Source organism: Rattus norvegicus, chromosome 11, assembly GCF_021556685.1.
Source record: "Rattus norvegicus strain SHRSP/BbbUtx chromosome 11, alternate assembly SHRSP_T2T, whole genome shotgun sequence".
NCBI classification, from domain to species: domain Eukaryota; kingdom Metazoa; phylum Chordata; class Mammalia; order Rodentia; family Muridae; genus Rattus; species Rattus norvegicus.
The window spans coordinates 39,285,024-39,309,673 of NC_141544.1; the positions used below are offsets into that span (position 1 = coordinate 39,285,024).

Below are 24,650 nucleotides of genomic sequence, written 5' to 3' on the forward strand. Positions count from 1 at the left end.
AAAGCTCATGAGCTCTTGTTTCTGAAGAAGACATGAGTTCAAATCCCAGTACCACATCAGACAGCTCACAACTGCTGTGATTCCAACACCAGGAAGGACCAGGTCATCTGGCCTCTGTGAGCACAAGAACTCATGCTCACTCATAGATGCATACACATAATAAAGAGCAATAAAAATAAATCTTGAAAAAATATCAAAACATGTATAAAAATTGCAAAAATTGAAGGGCAAAGCACCATTTAAATTCACCTATTAAAATTTCAGCATTAAAGTAAATTTAAAATGACAGATGACTACCAGCCCCATTGCAATGACTTTAACATTCTGGAATTTATATGTTCTGACGCTGGACTAGTAATCTAGACTATTGTTATATCAATTGGCCTTGTACATAATTTTTTCTATTTTTATTTTTTTCTTTCTTTTCTTTTTATTTTACTGTTCCTTTCTTCTTTACTTTTTCTCCTTTCATTCCTTCTCCTCCTTTTAATTTTTTTCAGACAGTGTTTCTTTTTGTAGCATTGTTTGTCCGGGAACATGCTACTTCTGTGGAGACTGCCTCGACAGATTCTCGTCCATCTTCCTATTTGAGAGATTAAAGAACGTGTCACCAATCCAATCTATAATTAAATCCTATAATTTAATATAATATAATATGATATAATATAATAACTATAATTACATCCTTATAAACACTTTAGAGGGCTCCTTCAGTTCTCCAATCACAAATGTAAAATAGAATTCTTATTTTCTGTATTATTGTGGATTTATTTCCCTATCACATTTACTAAAGCATGCATGCAAAACATAGTAACTGAAGATACTTTCCAAGAATTATTCATTTCCTTTTAAGTGAAAGCACAACATTGAAGACTTTCAATATAGCATGGCATCAACGGAAAACGTAACTTTTCTTGTTTATTTTCCAGTGTTAAATGGTCTCACGACTACACTTTATCATAATCTCACCTTTCTTCATTAATTATTGTGAGTGTTTAGCATCATTGACAGACAGTTATTAAAAAGCAACTGTCTAGTATAGGATGCTCATGCTCCCAGATGTAATGCCATCTTCTTTGAGAAAGCAAAGACTGCCTCTAGTTTAAAGTCCTTCTTTGACTGAGCCTTTCTTGGAAACTGGTCAAACACTTGCAGAATGTGAGATGGCACATACAATGGCTCTCTGTCACATAAGTATGACTCAGGGGCTGATAATCTCCGAAAACCGCTTGGGACACTTGTGCTCTCATTAGGATCAGAGTTATTTTTATAATTTCCTACAGGAAAAATTCAGGACAGGACAAGGTTCAAAAGGAAGGCCAGGAAGAAAAGAAACAGAGGTTTTTTTTTTTTTTTTTTTTTTTTGAGTTAATTCCTGCAAAATTGTCTCTTGGGCACTGTGCTATTTTAAGGACCAGATGGTTATTCTTGAAAATTAGATCATATTAAATTAAAGAATATGATACAGAAAAGATTTTGCCATATGGTAAAGTTATTTCATAGAAATAGTTTCAGCTGTACTGTTAATAAAATAAACATTAAAAATTAAGCGTCCTCATTTAAAGTGTAACTGTTCTATGGAGAGAAGAAATTAGAAAGGAATGCATACCCTTGTTAATTATAAGTAATTAAAGCTTTGCATCCTTAAGGACTTTCTAAGCACAAGGCAATCAAGGTTCAGGTGGGTAAGTAGTTTTGAAAATGGTCTGCAAGTGAGACCTCACCAAAGGTACTGGGCACAGCTAAAATGAGCAGACAAGGCTTCTAAATTTCTAATGAGATAATCTGACAATAATAACTCACATTTAAAACCAATGTAAGACTGAGAGTGGACAAGTGTCCATGAAATTATTTGCATAGACTATGCTCTGTTGTCAGCTCCTTGTACTCCTTGGAAAATGACACAGGCCCAGAGTAGGAAAGAACACACTGTTCCAAACAACAATAAGAATGGAAGTTAGGCTCTGTGTCATTTCCTGAACTTTCGTGAATTCATCTTTATCTTTGTAGTCTAGCTCATTTCCTTTCCCAAATTAGAACAAAATCCAAAAACTATTTATAGATTTATTCAGCTAAAATTAAATCAAAAGAAAGATCAGGTTACCTGTGATGCCTCACGAGTCCTTCTGGCTTGGAGTTTTAGTCGTGACCTTTCTCATAAAGGGGATTGAAGTTTATTCAATATCGGCTTTCTCTCTAAAGAGAAGCTTAGTAGGTGTGTAAGAAAGGACATGTTGGGATACTTTAAATGGATTTTAATACCGAGTCAGCCTCGCCTGAAATTGAGAGAGCATTAAATGTGAAAGAACATAAGCATTTCCGGGAAAAGCTCGTCTTGTCTTCCTTTTAGGTAGCAAAAAAATGTCAAGGAAACAACAGTAAAACAAATAGCATATTAATTGTAATTTGTGACTCAAAGTTTAACTACATTTCCAGGGAACATTGGGAAAAGACATAACTCTGAAATATGGACTATGGGCACGCAACCAGTGGAGATGAAGCCGACACAGTATTAGAGTAAGAATGGTGGTAATCATCAGAAATGGTAAGTTTTGAAAAAGTGAGTTATTTGAAGCTAAAATAAAACTTACTTTATTAAGCTCAAGATAATAGAGAGAATTTTACAGAAATATCACACAGGTTGTTGGAAACACAAATCTAGAATTCTTTGAGAACGGAGGCCAAGGAACATCTGTAAAGTCTTGAAAATAGATGAGGTGCATCTCTCTGTGCCTGAGGGGAGAGAGAATAGATGGATGCAGGCCTAGTCAAAAGTTTAAATGACAGACCAGAAATGAACCCATGACATACTGTAGAAGTACAATAGACAAATGAACTCAGTGACAAGCACACACACACACACACACACACACACACACACACACACAAATAAATAAATAAATAACCCCACTGACATCCATAAGCAAGAATCATTCAAGAGCACCTATTGATCTTGAATCAGATTTAAGGCTACCAGGTTGAGGAGGAATCTCTCCTGAATTTTAGTGCTGTGATATGATAGATATAAACCAAAGTCAGAGGTGAAGGGCGGATGTAGTTAGCAGAATGACTTCAAAAGAAGTGAATAAGTAATATGAGATACTTTGATGAAGTAGAATGCCATTATGGGAGGGTGGGTGTTTCAAAAAATATTTTTTTAGCATGAAGGACACTACACCGTCTTTGTAAAGTGTGGTATCGTTCCATACTGATCACTGAACGAAGTCCTGGGGACGAATACATACTAGAAGATGCCTTACCCTACCAGTCCTCCATCAGCTTAAACACTAGACCCATCAGGAACAAAAGCAGCTACATTCTTCTCCTCCATGAGATTTCATTATGTCAGAGCAGAAGCTTGCAGAAGTTCAGCACTCCCAGACAGATTTTGTCACAGACTTGTTAACTGTCCTATGTATGTGCCTGAAAAGAACCATTTACAAACTACTGCCTGGATTCTGTGTCCATTCATCCCTCAGTCAATGATTTACTAGCCATTAATAGCTGCTTGCACCTCCCATGTCGTTCCAGGGTGAAGAAGGGTGCATAATGCCCTGTATACCACTGCAGTACTGCTTCGTGCTCTCCTGTGGGCTTTCCACTGCAGATTCATGAAGTTGTAGTCTATGACACGTTTTTCAGTCTATTCAGTTCCAGTTCCTTCCAGATAGCTTTTGAAGAAGAAGGGAAATATTTTCACTCAACAACTCTTCTCGGTGTAGAGAGGCACACAACTTCTTGACAGACAGAAGAAACCCACCTCTATCATGGAGAGGGGAGCATACAGGGCAAAGGGGAAATGACTGAGTAAATGACCATGTGATAGATGGAATTTTTTTTCTCATAAAAAGCTTTCTATACTCCTTCCTGCCTCACAGGTCTAGGGACAACTCTCCAAAGCCAGACAATTTTCACCTGATTGCTCAATTACTTGATCACTCTAATCTAACACGGGCACATGCTGTGCACATGCTACGCTTCTCCCTCCCCCACCCCCACTAGATCTCCAGTTTAAACTTACCTTAGCAACTTCACTTTCTGCTTATCTTGTCAATGGGTTCAACTGTGTTTTTCCACCATATTTCTTCCTCTTCTGTTTCAAAAAATTGTCTTGGCCTTTCAGGTTGAACAATATGTTAGTCATCTTTGATTATGACTTTGGCAGTTAATAAAAATGCAATGTGTGACAGTTTATAGCAGACCACAGCAGTTACTTTCTGTTTACTAAGAGAAAATGAGGAGCGATGAGGTCGAAGTGATGAAAACGATATGACCAGTTTCCTTGATGAAATGGGAGAGTGTACGGTAGTCAAATTAATGAAGAATCTTTTTCCTTTCTTTAGAATTTTATTATTATTTTTCATTTTCATAAAGATGGAATAATGTGCTATTGTGTGTTATTGCTTAATACCAGGTAATTGCAGGTATAAAAGTCAGATCACTGGTGTTCACTGTAAGTAATATTCTTTAACTTAAATATAAAACAAGTCTTTTAAATTTACTGACTCAGGGAGATGCAAGTTTAAGAAAGAGGCAATGGTAAGGATATTGATGTATGGTATCCATTTAGGATGTGAAGGCTGAGGAGAAATGGAGAGAGAGCATGTGAAAAACATCAAATGCTTAATCAAATCTCATCAATATCAGCCTACTATACTGAACTGAGAATAAGATTACTGAATTTGGGTGAATATTATCTGTACATTTAGTAACTCAGTAATTGATAAGACTGAATTTTAAAATATATGTATAGAAAGAAGACCTAGAAAATCTTCTTTTGTAATAGAAAAAGAAGTAGTGGCTCACAGAAATGAGTGATTAAACTTTTCACAATAGGCTACGATCTTCATTGATCTCATTATACAATTCAATTATATGCAGGTAGTTTATTAAATAGCTGATATTTGAGATGAATGTTTTTTCATGTTAAGCCAATAATTGTAGAATCTCTGGCACACAGTGAGAATATCTCTTAAATGATAAAGGCTTTTGGTAGAAGTGTAAGTTCTAAAACATTTGTCTATTTTATTTGTTTTTTTTTCATATTGTATTAGAAATAAGATGTTATCTACATTCATCTATAGGTAATAAAATTTTCTTATGAGGACTGGTCTTAAGTATTTGACGAAGAACTTATGTTGCAAGAAAAATAAAGTACAAATTATGCTTAAAGATCTTACAATAGTGTGTAGTAGAATTACGGGCTAGCATTTGTATAATCTCTCATCTTGCTCATGATTGCCCTTAAAACAAGATATTTTCACACAGATGTATGAATCACAAGAGCAAAAAGTTTTACCTGTGTTATCTGTAGCAGAAATCTCAGGATCTTTAATAATGCACAGAATATGGGGTGCTCAGTGAACCTTATTCAATAAATTAATAAAGTTACTTCATTGATATTGATAACTAATAAGTAAGTGCTCATCAAAAAGCAAAATGTGGACAAGACAAACACCACTATGCTGGTTAGATTCTTGTCAACTTGACACTAATAGCCTTAGCTGGGAAGAGGGACTGTTGGTTAAAAAAATGTCTCCTTAAGATTGGTCTGTAGACTTGTCTGTGAGGAATTTTCTTGACTACTGATTGACAAAAAGGGCACACATGATTGGGGGCAGTGTCAACCTTGGGCAAGGGGTTCTGAGCTGCATAAAAGAGTAATCTGGGGGACAAAACCACCAACCAATGAATGTACTTGGAGGGACCCATGACTCCAGTCACATATGTAGTAGAGGATGGTATTGTCCAGCATCAATAGGAGGAAAAGCCCTCAGTCCTGTGAAGGCTCAATTTCCCAATGTGGGCAAATGCCAGGGCATTGGGGTGGGAGTGGGTGGGTGTGGGTGGGAGTGTCCTCGTGGAGGCAGGGGGAGGAGGAGGGGGAACGGGATAGGGGGAATAGAGTATACCATTTGAAATTTAAATACATAAAATATTCAAAAGAGTCCAAGGTGGGAAAAAAAGAGCCACAAAGGTCAAATCAATAATCTGTGTTCCTCTGTGGTCTCTACTACATACCCTGTCAGGAAGTGTACCTGACTTGCTTGATTTTCAGACTTGGCTTCTATTAGTGAGCAACTGTGAGCAGGATGTGTAAGCCAAATGCGTCCTTTCCTTCAAAACTTATATTGGTCATGGTGTTTACTAGAACAATGGGAAGCAGACTAAATAAGTTATAACTTAAAATTTTAAATTATGCTCAATGTATCATGCTTAGTTTATTTGCTTGTGTTTACTTGTTTTTAGGCAGTTAAAATTGTGAAGTCCCAGAGATGGTATATATGTTTAAGGGGTTATAAAGATGTTATTCAAATTCTACTAAAAGCATCAATGTTCCTTAGGTAGCTTTGATCTATTTGATTAAAACTTTAGAAAAAAAGCAGATTGTTTTAGTCCTAGGAGTGAAAATTAATCTGTTCACAAACAACCAACAACAAGAAAATAAGCTAAATCACCTTCGTGTTATTGTCCTTCTAGAATCCCAGTGCAGGCAATTGGGGAGGACTGTCTTACAAATATTTAGTTTACATGGATACATCCAGATACTCAAGAATATGATTCACCCTTCTAAGTTTGATCTTATAAGTTTCCTACTCTATCACTTTGTAAGAGTACTCCGTAGTTCTGCAAGGCAGCCTCCAATGATTTGTGGTTAGGGAAAAAAATGCCATGATACTTCATTCAAAGAGGTCACTAATCCCAGAGTGCTGGATAAGTTCCCAATCAAATCATGGTTTTTGCTGAAACTACCAAATCTGCTTTTACAGAAGACAAAAATAATGGTTTCAACCAAATCCCATGCATCTTTAGAAAACAATTTTATACATATGTGGAAAAAGAGGGAGAGAGAGAATAAGGGGGGGAGTAGAACCAGAAAGTGGTTTGCAGCCTTTAAAGAGAGATTGATGAAGCTAAAAAGTGCATGCTGAAAGGGACCGGATATAGATCTCTCCTGAGAGACACAACCAAAGCATGTCAAATAAAGAGATGAATGCTAGCAGCAAACCACTGAACTGAGAACCGGACCCTGTTTAGGGGAATTATAGGAAGGAATGAAAGAGCTGAAGGGGCTCACAACCCCCTAAGAACAACAATGCCAACCAACCAGAGCTTCCAGGGACTAAACCACTACCCAAGACTGTACATGGACTGATCCAGGGTTCCAACTATATATGTAGCAGAGAATAGCCTTGTTGGGGGCACCAGTGGAAGGGGAAGCCCTTGGTCCTACCAAGGTTGGACCCCCAGTGCAGGGGAACGTCGGGCAGGGGGGGGCTAAGGGAGGGTGGATGGGGGGAACACCCTTATGGGGGAGGGGGAGGGGATAGAGGACTTATGGACAGGAAATCAGGAAATGGAAATAAAGAAATATAGCCAATAAAAAAATAACATTATTTCAGAATTCGTAAACCACAAAGCGTGTTTAATTCTTCAGAATAATGTTCACGTTAAAATTTATATATGTGCACTGTGTCCAGAATGCATATGTATATGTGTCTATAGATATGAGCATGGATCAATGGCTGCCTATAAATAGCTGAAAATGTGAAATGATGAGGCAACTGTATAAACCGTAGACTGTTAGCACAAACATTGTGTTTTTCAATGTTATTCAAATAAATAAAAAAACGAAAGTATAAAAAAAATGAGAAGCGAAACATAAACATATAGGCCAATAGTAGAGGTGTAAATTGCCCGCTGAATCCCCATTAACCAAATGGTTAAGGGTTAGCATTCAGGAATTGTGAAATTCAGTGGATATATATGATTAAGAAGCTTCCAAAATAGCATCTTATGTCATGGAAAGGTGTTAAGCGCTTTTATTCAAAGGAGTTTTTCCACTGACTAAAGGGAATTTGGCCTGAGTAACGCGTTCATGACGTGAACTTTAATAAGAAGGATAAGGTTGTTTTAGCAGGAATGACTCAAAAGAGCTACGTATTCAAGTAGATGTAACTGATACCAACCAAGAATGCCTGTGTCTGCTCACATGTGTCTTCTGTTACAGTTGGCACGGTTGATGAAAAGGAGCTTGCTAGCTAACCAGGAAGAGTTGCTTTTCTTTGCCATGACCTCAACTTGGTTTTTATTATTCCTTAGTCCTGATCGATTGTGATAGATTCTAGGAAGAGGTTCACATAGCTCTTCTGGTAAAGAGAATGATCCCAGGGTGAAGTGAATATGAATGGCCACAAACCACACAACTGTGCTGCACACTCTCTGAGAAGCTACTCACTTTAGCTCATCTTCTCCTGACTTCCTCTCTTCCAATCTCCATCCATTTGATCCACACACCCCCCAACCTTTCCCTCCATCTCTTCTATTCTCCCTTTTCTTCCCTTACCCTTTCTTTGTATCTTCTAATATTCTGAAGCAAGGTATTATATAGGTCAGGCTGGCTGTAAACACAGTAACTTCCTACCTTAACCTCTCAGATTCCAGGTGGGCAGGTACGTGGTATATACCTGTTTAATTTTTCTCTTCTTACTGTTTTCTAATGATTTAAGGAGGAAATGACATAAAAGGCGCCAATAAAAATTTGTCTGTGTTTAGAGAATGAAACTAGCATGTGTTCTAGAAGCACGGGGTTGTGGGGTTTTTAGAGTAGAGTCACAGGGCTCTTGTCCCATGCTCAACCTTCACACCGAGGTGCAGTAACCACAATTGGTTTTCAACAATCAGAGTGTTTCAAGTATTTCACTCAGGAATGAAATCACAGCTCCGATACAGGGAGTGTTTTTAATCCCTGGAGGCTCTTTAAACTCCAATGACCTTAAAAATCTTAAAAGTAAACAAATACAATCATGAGTTTTCACATTAAAAAATTACTTTAAAGTCCCATTGCCTCGGCCCTTATCTTGAAAACTATAAAGCCTGTAAAGAGAAGAAGAGTCGGCCACCAGCTTTGATTTTATTCCTGTAAATTCCTACACTGTGCAACTTGGAGGGATAACTGCAGGGCTGAAGAACGCTTATATTTAAAATACTCTAACAGAGGCCAAGTTCCTGTTCTAACGGTCTAATTGATTGTTACAAAATGGTGAGTGGGTTCACGCTCTTGAATCCTAGGGTGTGAACAAAGGTCTCGCCCGCACCTTCCCAGTGCTAGTTGCTAATAATCTCTTTGAAGTTAAGTCTCCATGAAAGAGCAATGCAAAAATCCTTTTTATAACTGGAAATACATCAGACATGCTTCTAAGCAACTCCCCAGCCAAATTCCAGTAAATCTCATATTATTTGGCTCACTTTTCCTAAACCTGCTGTGATTTAATTCTGTTTCAAATCCTATCCAAATTACCACTCTTGATATATTTTTTTTGCTTAACAAATACCTCTTCGTAAGCTATATTATCAGCTCTTGTCAAAATTGCATGTGTGAGCCTGAAAATATTATCATTATAAGACTAATACTCCCCCCTAGTAATTCAATTACTGTGGAATTTAGTCATATGTGTGAAAAAATCATTTAGCTCCAAGAATGGGGAGGCCACTAAGGTAGGGAAACTTGGTGAGGGTTTTCATTTTGTGGTTATTTTAATTTAAAGTTCAAAACGAGTTCAGCAGATTAGAATCCCAGACAACGGGTGCTACCCTCCTTTTTCTGTTAAGGAGAAAAGTCAAGTCACTGAATTCCTTTCAAGAGCCTCTCTCCTAGGCAATGTAGCTACAAGCTGTGGGCAAACTCTCGCTTCATGTATTTTATTAATAGTAAAAAATAAACCAATGATTCAGCAGAGAGTGTATTCCTGCCTGAGCATCCAGAGTGTTTCTGATGTGAAGCCACATTTGAGGGCCTTACCCATGAATCTGGAAGTGATTTTCTGAATAGTCAGTGACACTCACCCATTGGTCCATGTTTGATCCCTGGCCTTGTTCTTTCGGTCATCCATTCATGTTCATTGGTATGAGTTTATACAGACCAGACATGTAGGATTCAGCATAAAGCACAAGAGGAAAACACACACACACACACACACACACACACACACATGCATGCATGCTAGGAATGTACACTGTGATTAAACCTCCAGTCAAGACACCTGATTGTAGTCAGCTAGTCATTTTTAATTGCCACTATATTTACGCATATGTTTTAACCATTACTTTTGTACACTTTCAAGAGAAATATATTTGGGTGAGAGGCTTTTATATCTGAATCCAATCTAAGATTCATATGACAATAATAACAAATTAAAGGCAATTTGAAGATGACCATGTATATAAAAATATACTGGAACCTCCGAATACCTGGGCAGGATAGTTCATATGCCTGTATCCCCAGGTGGTACAAATGGCAGAGACCACAGTTGCTGGGTCTTGATGGCTGCCAGTCTAGATCCAGGTTCATTGACAGACCTTTACTCAAGGGGATAATGTGGAGGAAGGCAGAGGACACTGGCCATCTTCTGTTGTGACCTATGCATTCAGAATGATGTTTGTGAATCTAAACATATACATCTGCAACCAGTACACATAGATAGATGCAAAATACACACCTAAACATACATAAACATGTCTCAGTAACTCATTAGTGGCAAATACTCTAAAATACATTATTCATTTTGTGGTAGTTATTATTATTATTATTATTTTAATTTTTATTTATTTTACACTCTAGATTGTATTCTCCTCCAGGTCCACCCTCCAACTGTTCCACATCCCATAACTCCTCCCTGCCCCCACCTGTCTCCACAAGGATGTCCCCACATCCCATCCCACCAGACCTCTAAACTTCCTGGGGCTTCCAATCTCCTGAGGGTTAGGTGCATCTTCTTTGACTGAACCCAGACCCAGGAGTCCTCTGCTGTATATGTGTTGAAGGCTATATCAGCTGGTGTATGTTGCCTGGATGGCGATCCAGTATCTGAGAGATGTCAGGAGTCCAGGTTAGTTGAGACTGCTGATCCTCCTACAGGGTTGCCCTCCTCCTCAGCTTCCTCCAGCTTTTCCCTAATTCAACAGAGGGGTCAGCGGCTTCTGTTAATTGGTTGGGTGCACATATCTGCATCTGACTCTTTCAGCTGTTTGTTGGGTCTTTTGGAGGGCTGTCATGATAGGTCCATTTTTTTTGAACATCCTATAGCCTTAGTAATGGTGTTAGGTCTTGTGGCCTCCCCTTGAACTGGATCTCACTTTGGGCCTGCCTCTGGACCTTCTTTACCTCAGGCTCTTCTCGATTTCCATCCCTGCATTTCCTGCAGACAGGAAGAATTATGGATCAGAGTTTTGGCTCTCAGGCAGCAACCCCATCCCTCACTTGATGCCCTGTCTTTCTGCTGGAGGTGGGCTCAACAAGTTTCCTCTCCCCACTGTAGGGCATTTCATCTAAGATCCCCCCCACTTTGAGTCCTGAGAGTCTCTCACTTCCCAGGTCTCTGGTAATTCTAGAGGGTCCTCTCAAACTCCTTCCTCCCAAGGTCACCTGTTTTCATTCTTTCTGCTGGCCCTCAGGGCTTCAGTCCTTTTCCCTCACCCAATACCATATCATGTTCCCCTCTCCCCATTCCTCTTTGTCCCTCCCTCTCTCCCCACTTGTGATTGCTTTCTTCTCCCTCCCAAGTGGGACTGACTCATCCATACTTCTTTTTTGAGTTCTTTGGACTGTACCTTAGGTATTCTGTACTTTTTTCTTTTTTTAGCCAATGTCCACTTATTAGTGAGAACATATTGTGTATGTCATTTTGGGTCTGAGTTACCTCACTCAGGATGATATTTTATAGTTCCATCCACTTGCCTGCAAAACTCAGGATGTCCTTGTTCTTATTAGCTGAGTAGTATTCCATTGTGTAAATGAACCACATTTTCTTTATTCATTCTTCTGTCATGGGACATCTGGGTTGTTTCCAACCTCTGGCTATCACAATAAGGCCGCTATGAACATAGTGTAACATGTGACCCTTTGGCATGGTGGGGGATTTGGGGGTATATTCCCAAGAGTGGTATTGCTGGGTCTTTACGTAGGTCTATTTTCAATTTTCTTAGGAACCTCCAAATTGATTTCCACAGTGGTTGTACCAGTTTGCAATCCCACCAGCAATGGAGGAGTGTTCCTCTTTCTCCACATCCTTGCCAACAGGAAAACATTTTTCTTTATTTACCTGATCAGGATATCTTAAAGATGCCTTTAAAGAAACCAATGTTTCTTTAACCATGACTGGATATAATAGGCTGATAATCACTCAGTAAGTCTGTGTGAGACATGAAAAATATGGTTGAAATTGGTGAAAGAATGCTTATACACTATGGATATGTATGCAAACACTTTGTAAATGGGTTTGAATGTTTCTCAAGGAATAACAAACAGAATTAAACATATCACTCAGCTGTAACACTCCTAGATGTATAACCCAAGGCTGTAAGTTCTTCCTGCAGTGATACTTGTAAATTCCTTGTCATTGGTTGCTTTACTCACAATGGTTGGGATTGAAATCAACTGAGATAGATACCAACGAACTAATGCAGAGTGAAAATCATGTGTTCAATGGATTTCTATTCAACTGTAAAAAAATGAAATCCTAGAATTTGTACCATTAAGTTATAGAGGTACAGCGCAGTCGATGCACCTGAGAAAATTAATTAAAATCAATTAAAGATTTTTATAGACAGTAATGCCAGATCAGTAACTATGAAAGGATCAAAATAGAAAATGCAGAAATTTGAGCGTTGGAAAAGCATCTCTGATGATCTGTCATATGCCGTATGACCTGGCTGTGTGTATCATTCCAGAGTGTATTTAAGAAAGACATGTCATGGAATTATGATCCCTTTTAAGCATTTAATAAACTCATAGGCTAACCCGCTCTCCAAGAAGTTCCTGTGTAGTAGAAATATATGCACTATGTGAAAAGTATTTTTTGCTGCAATACTGAGATCAACATAGATCAAGTGGCTATGGATAAAAAGGGACTATATAACCAGATTTTCCTTTAAGATATGCTTCTTATCAATGCAAATACCTCAGAAGACTGTATATGCCTAAGCAGCAATTCATCATAAGATGGACGTGCAATTTAAGGATCAGGCAGGAGTTCCAGACAGGGGATTAGTAAAGCTATGTGGCCGTGTGTTATATAAAATATGTCACCCAGATGAACGATTAAAATTGAAAACCATTCAGAAATGTCCATATTCCATAATGGAACCTGTCTTTGTGTGCAAACTGACAATGAGTTTGCTTTCCTTATTCAGTGCATATTTTTTCTGAAACAATACAAGGAGATGTATTGTCTCAAAATATAGTGTTTCCTTATTTATATCCCACTGAAACTTAGAATAAGATAATTCTGAGAAATTAACATAATGATTTTTACTCTGTTGCACTTAATGTTCACTGTAATCTGATATTTCTCAGTGTCCACCAATTTCTGAGTTCCCACAGGAGTGACAGCATACATCCTTTGTGAATGATCTGGTTTGCCTTCTCTTATGGTTATAACACTGTGACCAAAAGAAACTTAGGAAAGGAAGGGGTTATAAATAACTTTTGGTTATTTCCTAATATCCATGGAACCAGGAGAGTAGCTCAAGGTGGAGACTTGAAGCAAAAGTCATAAAGGAAAGATGCTTGCTATCCTGATTGCTTATTCTCTCTCTGGACTCATGCTGAGGTAGTATTCTTATACATCTAAGGGCCAATTGCATAGAGGTAGTGTAGCACATAGTGGGCCAGCTCTCCTACATCAATTAGCAATCAAGAGAATCCTTAGAGATATGTTCAAAAGTTCAATATGATCTAGACAATTCCTCAACTGAGTTTCCTCTTCCCAAGTGGGTCAAGTTGAAAATAAACCCAACCGGGATGCTGAGGAAACCTCACAAAATAGTGAGCAATCGAAGTATGAAATCTTAAGCAAGAGTGAAGCATAATGATAGCCGAGAAAAAGAGTAAATTTGTACTCTTGGAGAGACCGTGCATCCTTCAATTAGTTATTTCAACACAGCAGTGTTACCCTAAAGACCTAAGAGTGTAATGTGGCTTGCCCTTACTACATATACACATGTGGGAGAATATTAGAAAGTAATGATTAACCCAGATGCCCTTCAACAGAGGAATGGATACAGAAAATGTGGTACATCTACACAATGGAATATTACTCAGCTATCAAAAACAACGAGTTTATGAAATTCGTAGGCAAATGGTTGGAACTGGAAAATATCATCCTGAGTGAGCTAACCCAATCACAGAAAGACATACATGGTATGCACTCATTGATAAGTGGCTATTAGCCCAAATGCTTGAATTACCCTAGATCCCTAGAACAAACGAAACTCAAGACGGATGATCAAAATGTGAATGCTTCACTCCTTCTTTAAATGAGGAAAAAGAATACCCTTGGCAGGGAAGGGAGAGGCAAAGATTAAAACAGAGACTGAAGGAACACCCATTCAGAGCCTGCCCCACATGTGGCCCATACATATACAGCCACCCAATTAGACAAGATGGATGAAGCAAAGAAGTGCAGACCGACAGGAGCCGGATGTAGATCGCTCCTGAGAGACACAGCCAGAATACAGCAAATATAGAGGCGAATGCCAGCAGCAAACCACTGAACTGAGAATAGGTCCCCTATTGAAGGAATCAGAGAAAGAACTGGAAGAGCTTGAAGGGGCTCGAGACCCCAAAAGTACAACAATGCCAAGCAACCAGAGCTTCCAGGGACTAAGCCACTACCTAAAGACTATACATGGACTGACCCTGGACTCTGACCCCATAGGTAGCAATGAATATCCTAGTAAGAGCACCAGTGGAAGGGGAAGCCCTGGGTCCTGCTAAGACTGAACCCACAGTGAACTAGTCTATGGGGGGAGGGCGGCAATGGGGGGAGGGTTGGGAGGGGAACACCCATAAGGAAGGGGAGGGGGGAGGGGGATGTTTGCCCGGAAACCGGGAAAGGGAATAACACTCGAAATGTATATAAGAAATACTCAAGTTAATAAAAAAAAAAAAAAAGAAAAAAAAACAAAAAAAAAAAAATAAAGGAAAGACTTCTGGCGTCCTCAAAAAAAAAAAAAAAAAAAAAAAAAAAAAAAAAAAAAAAAAAAAGAAAGTAATGATTATATTGGTTTCATTGACTATAATAATCTTCAAAATGTCCATATGCATGTCTATAAATCATCTTTCCCACATTAAATAAACACAATGAGAAGAAATTTAACCATCTATGACTTTTGTCTTCCTGCCTACAGATACAACGTGATTTATCTAGTTACCATACTGTTATAAAATGATCTAATTCTTCTTAAATCATTTGCTAAGCTAAGTTCTCTATTCCATAAGTAAATCAATGTATAGTGATTGCTCAATAGATATTAAATAACTCAGGCAACAGGGAGCTTAAATACATTGAATAGACAGCAGTTGGAGAAGAAAATTGACTATTAGGGCTTAGGTGGCAGCTTCAGAGTTGGAACTCAGATCTCTGAAGAAAGGACTACAATTGGCATTTGCATGTTTCCCTCAAGAAAAACGTTGGTGTCTTTGAGCACTGGGGAAGCACAACTTATTCTAATAGAAAGAGGAAGCAAAAACAGAACAAGAAAACAAATAGGGAGGAAACTATGGTTCTTCTCAGACCTTTGCTCTCTAGTTTCTTCCTTGTGACCCACTACTGTCAAACTGGAACAGTGAGCACGCCAAAACTGTAAGGGCATCACAGTTGCCCAGTCTCAGTATCCTGAAGCAGAACATAGGGAAGAAGATATGTAAAGATAAATCTTACATAGTAAAGAAGGAAGGGAATATATATATATATATATATGTTCAGTCAAAGTACAGAGTACAAAAGGAAGGAGATAAAAAGAATGGTGGTCAATAAAAGTAGCTATTGGGGGTTGGGGATTTAGCTCAGTGGTAGAGCGCTTGCCTAGCAAGCACAGGGCCCTGGGTTCGGTCCCCAGCTCCGAAAAAAAAAAAAAAAAAGAAAAAAAAAGTAGCTATTGATAGTTCTTATTTTCACATCTGTTTGTCGAGGTAGAATAGACATTTTTAAGGCCAAGATATTGAATAACTGAGGTAACCAACCGCAGGATGGAGACACAATTCCTCATCAGGGTACCTTTAACTTTCATTCAGTAGAGCAGGAAAGTCATTATCAAACCTGGGTTCCACAGTCTAGCACTCTCACTGCCTTCTAATTTCAGCTGCTTTCCAAAAAAGAAAAAAAACAATGTTAAGGTATGGTCCACATGATTTTGAGAGCATGGGAACTGGCAACTGCAAAATGTGTCTGTTGCAGTTTTGAGTCCTTGATGAGCCTTGGGTTCTTGAGATGACGCACCCAGTGAAGTGCATTCTATGGAACTATTAGGCGAGAGTTCAAGTACCGTCGAGCCAGTCAAAGCCATGTTAGTGCAGCGCTCCACCTAGTCTCAGCATGAAACACACAGAGGGAGAGATGGTTTTCCAGAATCAGCTGATTGGAAAAGACAGGGAATTCTGACAGCTCCAGCTAAAATTCTTCCCTCTGTACAGCAGAGGTGGATGAGTGGAGAAAGATGCCTGATATCAACCAGGTAGGCTGTTACTCTAGGGCCTCGGCACATATGTAATATGAACCTTACAACTCACGTGACATATAACCAGAATATGGTTTCCCCTTCCTCGATTCCTTCCTTTTTTGCCCCACGGGAATTGGGTTTCTGATTTTCAAGCTGCAAGATATGTTAATGAGTTCAGAGCAGTTGGTCTCCTTTTGTAGTACCTACGATTCTGGACACGTCTCTAGTGTCCCTGAACCAGGAGGACTGAAGGGAGCAAATGAGCTAGGCTCAATAACTCCCCGCGAGTATTGGCACCTGTATTGCGATTAATATTCAACCATTATAAATAAGATGGATTTTTTTTCAAATTCCTGACTTTAGTCCGTAACAAAAATATAAGCCACTCATATAGTATTATATGTGGTTATCTGAGGGGAGTAGAGGAATAATTGAATGAATGTGTAAATAACATAAGAAATCCTGAATCAATATCTATCATTGACATGAGAAGAGCTATGTCAAGACTCCAAAGCCTCAGGTCCATGAGAGACTGGGAAAACCTTTTCTGTAAGGACTGTGATCTGGACGGCAAAGCATACATACGTTTACACAGGACTGAACAGTGTGTGCAATAGCTGGCCACTGTAGCTTCCTCCTCCAGGATGTTGACAACTGAGATTGCTCACCTACATATACCTCCTAGCAAGACTAGCTAACCCTTTCCTGTACTGAATATGGTAAACATGCTGGGTTCTTGGTTTTTGTGTGGTTGGTACCATTCCATCAAAGTGCACACCCTCCTAACACCCAGCTTTTCTGTATGTCTGTCTGTGTGTTTATTTATCTTTTCTGCATTCCCTTACTGCTCCAGTCAGGTTTCTAGACCCAAGTTACTCAGAATGCAGTAGTGATCAAGGCAATTACCCTGAATGATCAATCACATATAAAACATTACTTTCAGGTCTGGGAAACCATTCTCTGATAGCTCATGCTTAGACATAGCCTACCTTTGGTCCTCAATAACACACCCTGTCATGTGGTATATTCCCTGATTTCATTTATCTTGAAAGAGATTTGTGGGGAGGAGTGGGGGTTTGTAGGAGTGGCAGTGTGGGAGCATTATGTTTTGAGACCAAATGGGAAAATATCTAAGGAGAAAAAATCAGTAAATCAACATGGTTTAAAAAGAATGTACACCAATCAAGCCTTGTTTAAATTTTTCATTGACAAAAGCAGAGCCAAAGAAGAAAGCTACCCAGGTATCAAACTTGTGTCTTCTATAGGCCTGACTCTAAGAAACTGGGTGCAGGATATATGGTTTGATATAAAGTTTGTTGATACTATAAATGTTGGAATGACCACTTTGCAATAGATAATTTAGCACAAAATAAAAAGAAAACTATTTGAATGTTCATTACTATAGGAGAGTGTTCCTTAAAACTGCCTGCCTCACTTAATAGACAAACAATTCCTAACTTCCGGTTCAACTCCTAAGAGCATATGAGAGTCATAAATATTTGTTGTGGTGTAAAAGTCAATGTTTCTTTGAGGCTGGGACTCAGCAGTGCCCCTCATTTGTTTGAAGATATATAGAGGAAAACTTTACATTGTTGTGCCATGCTGTCTGTGTTGCAATTACTCAGCCTTTCCATATCATAGGAAATTGACCAGGGAGAATGTAAACACAAGATCATGGTAGTGTTTGCATAATGCTTCATTTGTAAAAATAAGCAGTTGATGACTTTACCTAAATTAGGACACCATTCTTATTGTAAACTTAAATCAAAGATTTATTAGAGATAAACTCTTTTTTTTTTTGCTTTTTCTTTTAAAATGTTTTGCTGGTGCCTTTTGGTAAATCATCATGACTCTTGCACGTAGAAATCAAAAGATGCCATAACTGAATCAGAAAACAGTATCAAAGTCTGCACACTTTCATCCTTTTAAGAAGAGAAATATTTCCTGACACTCGTGAATGATTTACTGACAGCTAACTCATCCAATAGTGGTTCAAGTGCCTGAATATGCAAAGAAACGCTTGCTCCATACTTGGTATGTTCAAGTATAGTTGACAAACTGCCCATCTACAGATGTAGCCCTGTGCATTTGGCTAAAGCATGTGTGAAAGCTCTAAAGGAACTACCTGAACTGCACATTTTGATAACTCCATTGATATTTTGACATCAGATACTAGCCAATGCCCACACAATAATATCCAAAATATTGTCCTGGAAACATAGTTTGAATCCCAAGTAAATGTGGTAATCAGCAATAGATTCTAATTTCTGAGATTTAAAAGTCAACAACCAGAGTTGAAATTGTATGAAAAGTTACAGATAAAAATATTTTGGACATTTAAGGATCTGATTTCGTACTAAATGTTAGGAAATAAAATCTTTGATATTTTACCACTAAATTCAAGCAGACCTAAAATATCCTGTGTCCCTCCAAACATTAGAAAAGTTCTTAGTACTTTACCATGCTACATGAAGTTATTTAACTTGCATATTTTTCAGTTGTTCTCCTAATCGAAAAATGACAGAAATATTTGTGTGCCCCCATATAAACTGTCTCCTTTATGACTTTGTATTTTCTGTGTACTAAAGTCCTGAATATTTCAGGTGTAGAAACCGTGATACAGAGCCTTTTTGTAAGAGAGTCATTAGTTTCAAGACCAAGGCTACTGTAAACAGTTTTGTCACTATCTCATATCACTGATATTTGATACTAAATTATGCAGGTAGTAAGGGTTCTGTACACAGCTTAAGAACCTGCTCTTTGAAACCCAATAATGAGCCATCTATGCATCTCTCCCACTTATTCTAACTCTTCTGAAAGCACAAGAAATCTACAATGGGAAAATCACCATCAATTTGGACCAATTCCGACTGAAGGGCAGTTGCAGGATATCAGAGGGATGACAGTTGAAGACACTAAGAGGGGAGCCTGCAACCTTAGCTCCACCTAGAACACAGTGTAGGAGAAAGATCCGCCCCTTTCTTGCAGGCTCCTCCTGCCCACTGACGTCATCACAGCAGCTGTCCCTGGCAGCCAGCGCCCAGTGGCCTCCAGGCTGTGGTAAAACAGCAGCGCCTTTTTCCACAGAAAGAAAAGGCCTGTGTCTGTGCCACAAGCACTTTACCACATGCTCGTTTCAGTTGAGAAAACAGATTTAAAAAAAAATGAATCACAGATTTTTCCTTACTTTTCTAGGGTGAATAGTTCCTCAACATTGAATAAGACTTAAAAAAGAATCTTGATATGTTTCTTCATTCGAGGGGCTTGTTTTCAAATTCTTTCAGAGACAACAGTTATCTCAAAAATATGATAATGTACTCTTGAAGAGCATTAGAAATATTTTCATTCAGGAAGCAAATGTTCAATTAAACTGGCAAAGGCAGGATTGGGGAAAGAGTTCCTTTAAGCGGAGTGCTTATAACTAACCTGAGGAACTGAGTCCCATCACCTGAATACTTGTAAGAACTCTGATCCTGGTGAGCCATGTCTAAAACTCCAGCGCTGGAAAGGCTGAGGCATAATAGATGCCTTTGCCTCACTGGCCAGCCAGTTTAGATTAATCAGGTGAATCTTGAGTTCATGAGAACCTTGCCTCAAAAACAACAAACAAAATGATGAACCGTGAGGGATACACGCACACGCACACATAGGCATGCATGCACACATGCTCTCACGCCCAGAAAAAAGCAAGGAAGGGAGGGCAGGAAGAAGGAAGGGAGAGTACTGTATAAAACAAAGTCTAAAAATAATCACAAATTACAATGATTCAGTTGACCTGGTACTGGTGAATCCTTCGTATAGGTTCAGCAGGATGAACATGACCAAATGCTATGAATATCTTTTCATATTAACTTACCCAGGCTTGAGACAAAGTTCATCGTGTTCCTTCAGACTGTTACAACAATCATTAGAGGAAAGCAGAATTGGGAGGGAACACAATCTGAATCCCTAACTATAGCCTACTGCCACTAGAATGCGGCAAGACAAAAAGCCCTCTATCCTAGACGAACTCTGGAGCAGAAACAACTAGAAATTCACAAAACTTCAATCTGTCTATATTCCTGGGTACTAGTATTCAAAATACATTAACATTTCAATTTCAATAAATGCTACTGACTTTGTCTTTAGTCATTTAATAATTTAAAGCACTGAACCACTTAGAATCTGTATTGTTAGTGTAGATTAGACAGAATGATGTAATTTGAATGCTGAAAATCTGTAAATATAGATGCTTCTCTCAGCTTGGGAATCATTTCAAGTGTATCAGTTTGAGTATGTGGGGGTGGATATAGGAGTGTATAATAGGAGGGTGTGTGTGTGTGTGTGTGTTTGTGTGTGTGCGTGCATATGTGTGTGGGGGATGTGAATCAGTAGGGTGTATGTAGGGTGGGTATAAGTGTGTACATGTGTGTCTGTTTTAGACAGAAGTCTCTGTATTTACTGCATGTCCGCATTTTTGGATGTAGAAACTGGGTCAGAAAGGGGCTTTGAGGAAACAGCTAGATGGATATATATGCAGAAATGTAAATATGTATAGTCTTTTTACTTGAAAATCTAAATATTAACTTAAAAGCAGACTTGTCAAAAATATCATGAAATATTTCTTAGATCATCTTTAAAAAAAAAAACCTTTGAATACGTTTGTCCCTTTATTCCAAGGAGACTGGAAACATTTATTTATTTTCGTATTTAATGTAGATTGAGAGACACCTGAGCACATAGTGCCTTTGTTACAGGCATTTCGAGAGGAAGGGTCTTTCTTTCCCACGAGCTTTTGAGCTTTTTAAGGAGTCCTCAGACAAGCAAAAGTAGGCCATCTGGTCAGCACCCCAAAGGTGATCCTCCATGGTAAGAAACAGAGTGTCTAATATGATGAACCTTGTAGCTGCTCCCTACGCATGGGAGAACACAGCATTCTATCTTGTTCAGGTGAGTCTGCCTACATGTAATAGCTTTATGTCACCAACGTTCTCCACTATGAGTTTGAACCACTGGCCTTCTTAGCTAGATCTGCGGTATGCATAGTCTATGAACACACTTTCTAGATCTGGGTTACCAGGGAATGGACAGCAACGCTGCCCTTTGCTAAGTAGATACTTTTTCTCTGTCCAGACTCTGTTTTGTAAACAGAATCACTGTGAAGAATTAGTGTTCCTGTCTATAAAGCGTTCGACGAAACCTGACATGAGAGACTGGCTGTACCTATGTTGTCTGTCATCTCAACGGGGTGGTTCAGACTGGCGTTTGCTTCCCTCAGCACTCTAAATCTACCATCTCACGACATCCTAAAAGAGACTAAATAAATACCTGAAATAAAGATGGACATCCACTGGGAAAGTTGCCCTTAAACTACAGAGACTTTGACAGTGTCAAGTCAGAGCTCTCAGAAACCTCAAGGGACACAGAAATTGGAGTTAAATTTTAATACAATGTTATACTTTATTATTATATAACAAAATACGATTTGCTATAATGATAATGAATAATAATATATGAAACAAGATACTGAATGTACATTTGTTGTGAGAACATAAGTATTTATTCACTGAGAATTCTGAGTATTCTGTGTCCTGAAATTTTTTCTGCATTATTTTATTTTTTAATGTGTGTGGACACACATGTATATAGAGGGACACATGCATGTCTATGTAGTTGTGGATGCACATGGATGTTTAAGCTTAAGGCTGTAGCTGTCTTAGACGAAAGACGGCATCGGATCCCATTACAAATAGTTGTGAGCCACCATGTGGTTGCTGGGAATTGAACTCAGAACCTCTGGAAGAGCAGTCAATGCTCTCAACCGCACAGCCATCTCTCCAGCCTGTTAGATGTATTTCTATATTACTCCATCTTACTCATTGAGCATGGTCTCTTGCTGAACCCATAGCAACTTAGATTCCCTTAGCTTACCTACCAAGCTTCCCCAGTACTCCCTTCTCCCTGCATACTGAAAGCTGTGCTTACCACAGCAATACAGCTTTTACATAGGTGGGAATCTGAAATCTGGTCCTCTTGTACAACTAGCACTTTACCCACTGAGCATTCCCTGCTTCGGTATATATGATTTTGATTTATCAATCATCTATGTATAATTGATCTATCATCTATCTATCTATCTATCTATCTATCTATCTATCTATCTATCATCTATCTGTGTGTGTCAAGTGTATATGGATGTCTACAGAGGCCTGAAGAAAGATATTGGAAACCCTCAGTCCAATGTTATGATTGTGTGAGTTGACTGACATGGATTCAGAGAACTGAACTCAGGAAGCCTAGGAGATCAGGAAGTGCTTTTAATCATTCAGCAGTCTGTACACCCAGTAACATGTTTAATAGAAATTTATGCTTGGCCCATTGAGCAGGCTGTTTTGATTTGCTTGTCCTGGTGGCATGTGTCTCCAATCCTACTTTTAGGTATAGATTATTTTTTTTAAGTCACTGTTAACTTTTCTCTATTAAAAACTCACAAAATAACCTTGTTTCTTCAATTCATTTTCACATTTATCTCCAATAAATACAAAAGAAAATGTTTTGGGGACCCTTTTTCTCCTGTTTGTCTCAGGCAGCTGTAATAATTGGGAGATGGGGGAGGGGAGCTTAGTTTTCCAGTAACTTCCTGTACCATGTTAGGTTGATATCTATGAGAGGCTCGTTCTTTCTAAAGAGAAATGGAAGAAGAGTGGATGGGGGCGAAAGGGGGTGGGGGAGGAACAGGGAGGATAGAAGGGAGAGAAACCTACAGTTGGAATGTAATATATGAGGGAAGAATACATAATTTTTTTAAAAGAAGTATTTGGCAAGTAAGACAAACTAAACACATAAATTCACACAGCACTGACCGTTATCTAAATGACTAGCTATAGTCTCCCCTCACAGTCTGCCTTTACATTAGGCAAGTTGGTTAATGCATGATGCTGACCCAGCTTTCCAAAGGCTAACTCTAGAATACAGTCTAATAGGCAGTCCTGTGCTGGAGTCATGTTGTATTTGTAGAAATTGTTACAAGCTCCAGCCAGCTTCTGACAAAGGAAGGGGCTGGTGTTGATTTCTCAGCTCTCATTCGGAGCAACAGCATAACCCTACCCTTGGAAGGTTTCAGTTCTCCCTGCATTGAAACCTCCTCAGGGGAACATTTAAGCAAACCTAGTTCTTCAATTCAGATGTTGATGTTTATCTTCTCCAAGTGAAATACAAGCCCCACTGTCACTTCAGGGTGATTCTATAAAGGGTACAGACAGTTGAAAGTAACAGATCTTTCAGAACCCACTACAGTGAATGCTGACAGATTCTATTGCAGGGGGAGAGTCACATGAGTCTCATCTCATATGAAGCAAAGCAAGCCAAGTTCTAGGCCAGAGGCAAACAGAGCTTGATCTTTGATGAGTATTTATCTTTACTTCTCTAAAGTTCTCTCATTTTAAATGAACATATGGAATAGATAAGTCCCTATCCATGAGTTAAAGAGATTCCTAACCAAATCAGCCAAATTAGTCATTAAGTAAAAAATGTACTGTGTAGTTATGTAATAGTCTGAATAACTTGTTCTATTGAAGACTGATACTTTCGTATGTCAAAGCCCTGTTAGTTTTTGCTTCATGTGTTTGGTTTCTAAGCTTTTTGAAAATACACATTCTACGGCTTTGTAAACAGTTCCATTTTTCAGAGAGAATAATATCTTTTTACTTTTACACTATATATCCAAACACATAAAATTATTATTTATTTCTGTTGTAAGAGCACCTTAGTGTTTAACCAAGGGACTCTTAAAAGTATAAACGATGAAAAAAGTCCAGATTTGTTTTAATAAAATGATTTTTTTTCACTAAAGCTCTTTTTGCCTGAGTCTTTGGCATGAAGCCTTCCTCCAGAGTGACTTACCCCAGCTGCTTGGTGGGTGAAGCAAAGGACAGCGGTTACCTCATAGGAAAAATCCATTGTACATACACTAAGGTGTTAGTCCTTGCAAGGATCCCAATTCAGAAAAATAAAGTGAATACGGAAAAGTTATCCAAAGGAGAAAATACAGCTTCTGCTTTCATTCCAAATCTGCTGCTAAACGCTTTAAGTGTGAGGCACCAGTGTGGGTGAGGTGAATTCTAGAGGAATCTTTCTGAGTTCTGAGTTCTAATCTCTTTTGTCTTTTGTCA

General features: G+C 38.6%; 1 long non-coding RNA gene across 1 annotated transcript; it reads right to left on the minus strand.

Moving 5' to 3' along the window:
- Positions 1-396: 396 nt before the first annotated feature.
- Positions 397-24,588, minus strand: LOC102552813 (uncharacterized). The gene is made up of 6 exons (XR_015633005.1): positions 24,382-24,588; positions 4,022-4,116; positions 3,515-3,671; positions 2,592-2,733; positions 2,105-2,276; positions 397-583 (listed from the first exon to the last, which is right to left on the minus strand). It is a non-coding gene; the product is annotated as an uncharacterized LOC102552813 (long non-coding RNA).
- Between the last annotated feature and the right edge of the window lie 62 nt (positions 24,589-24,650).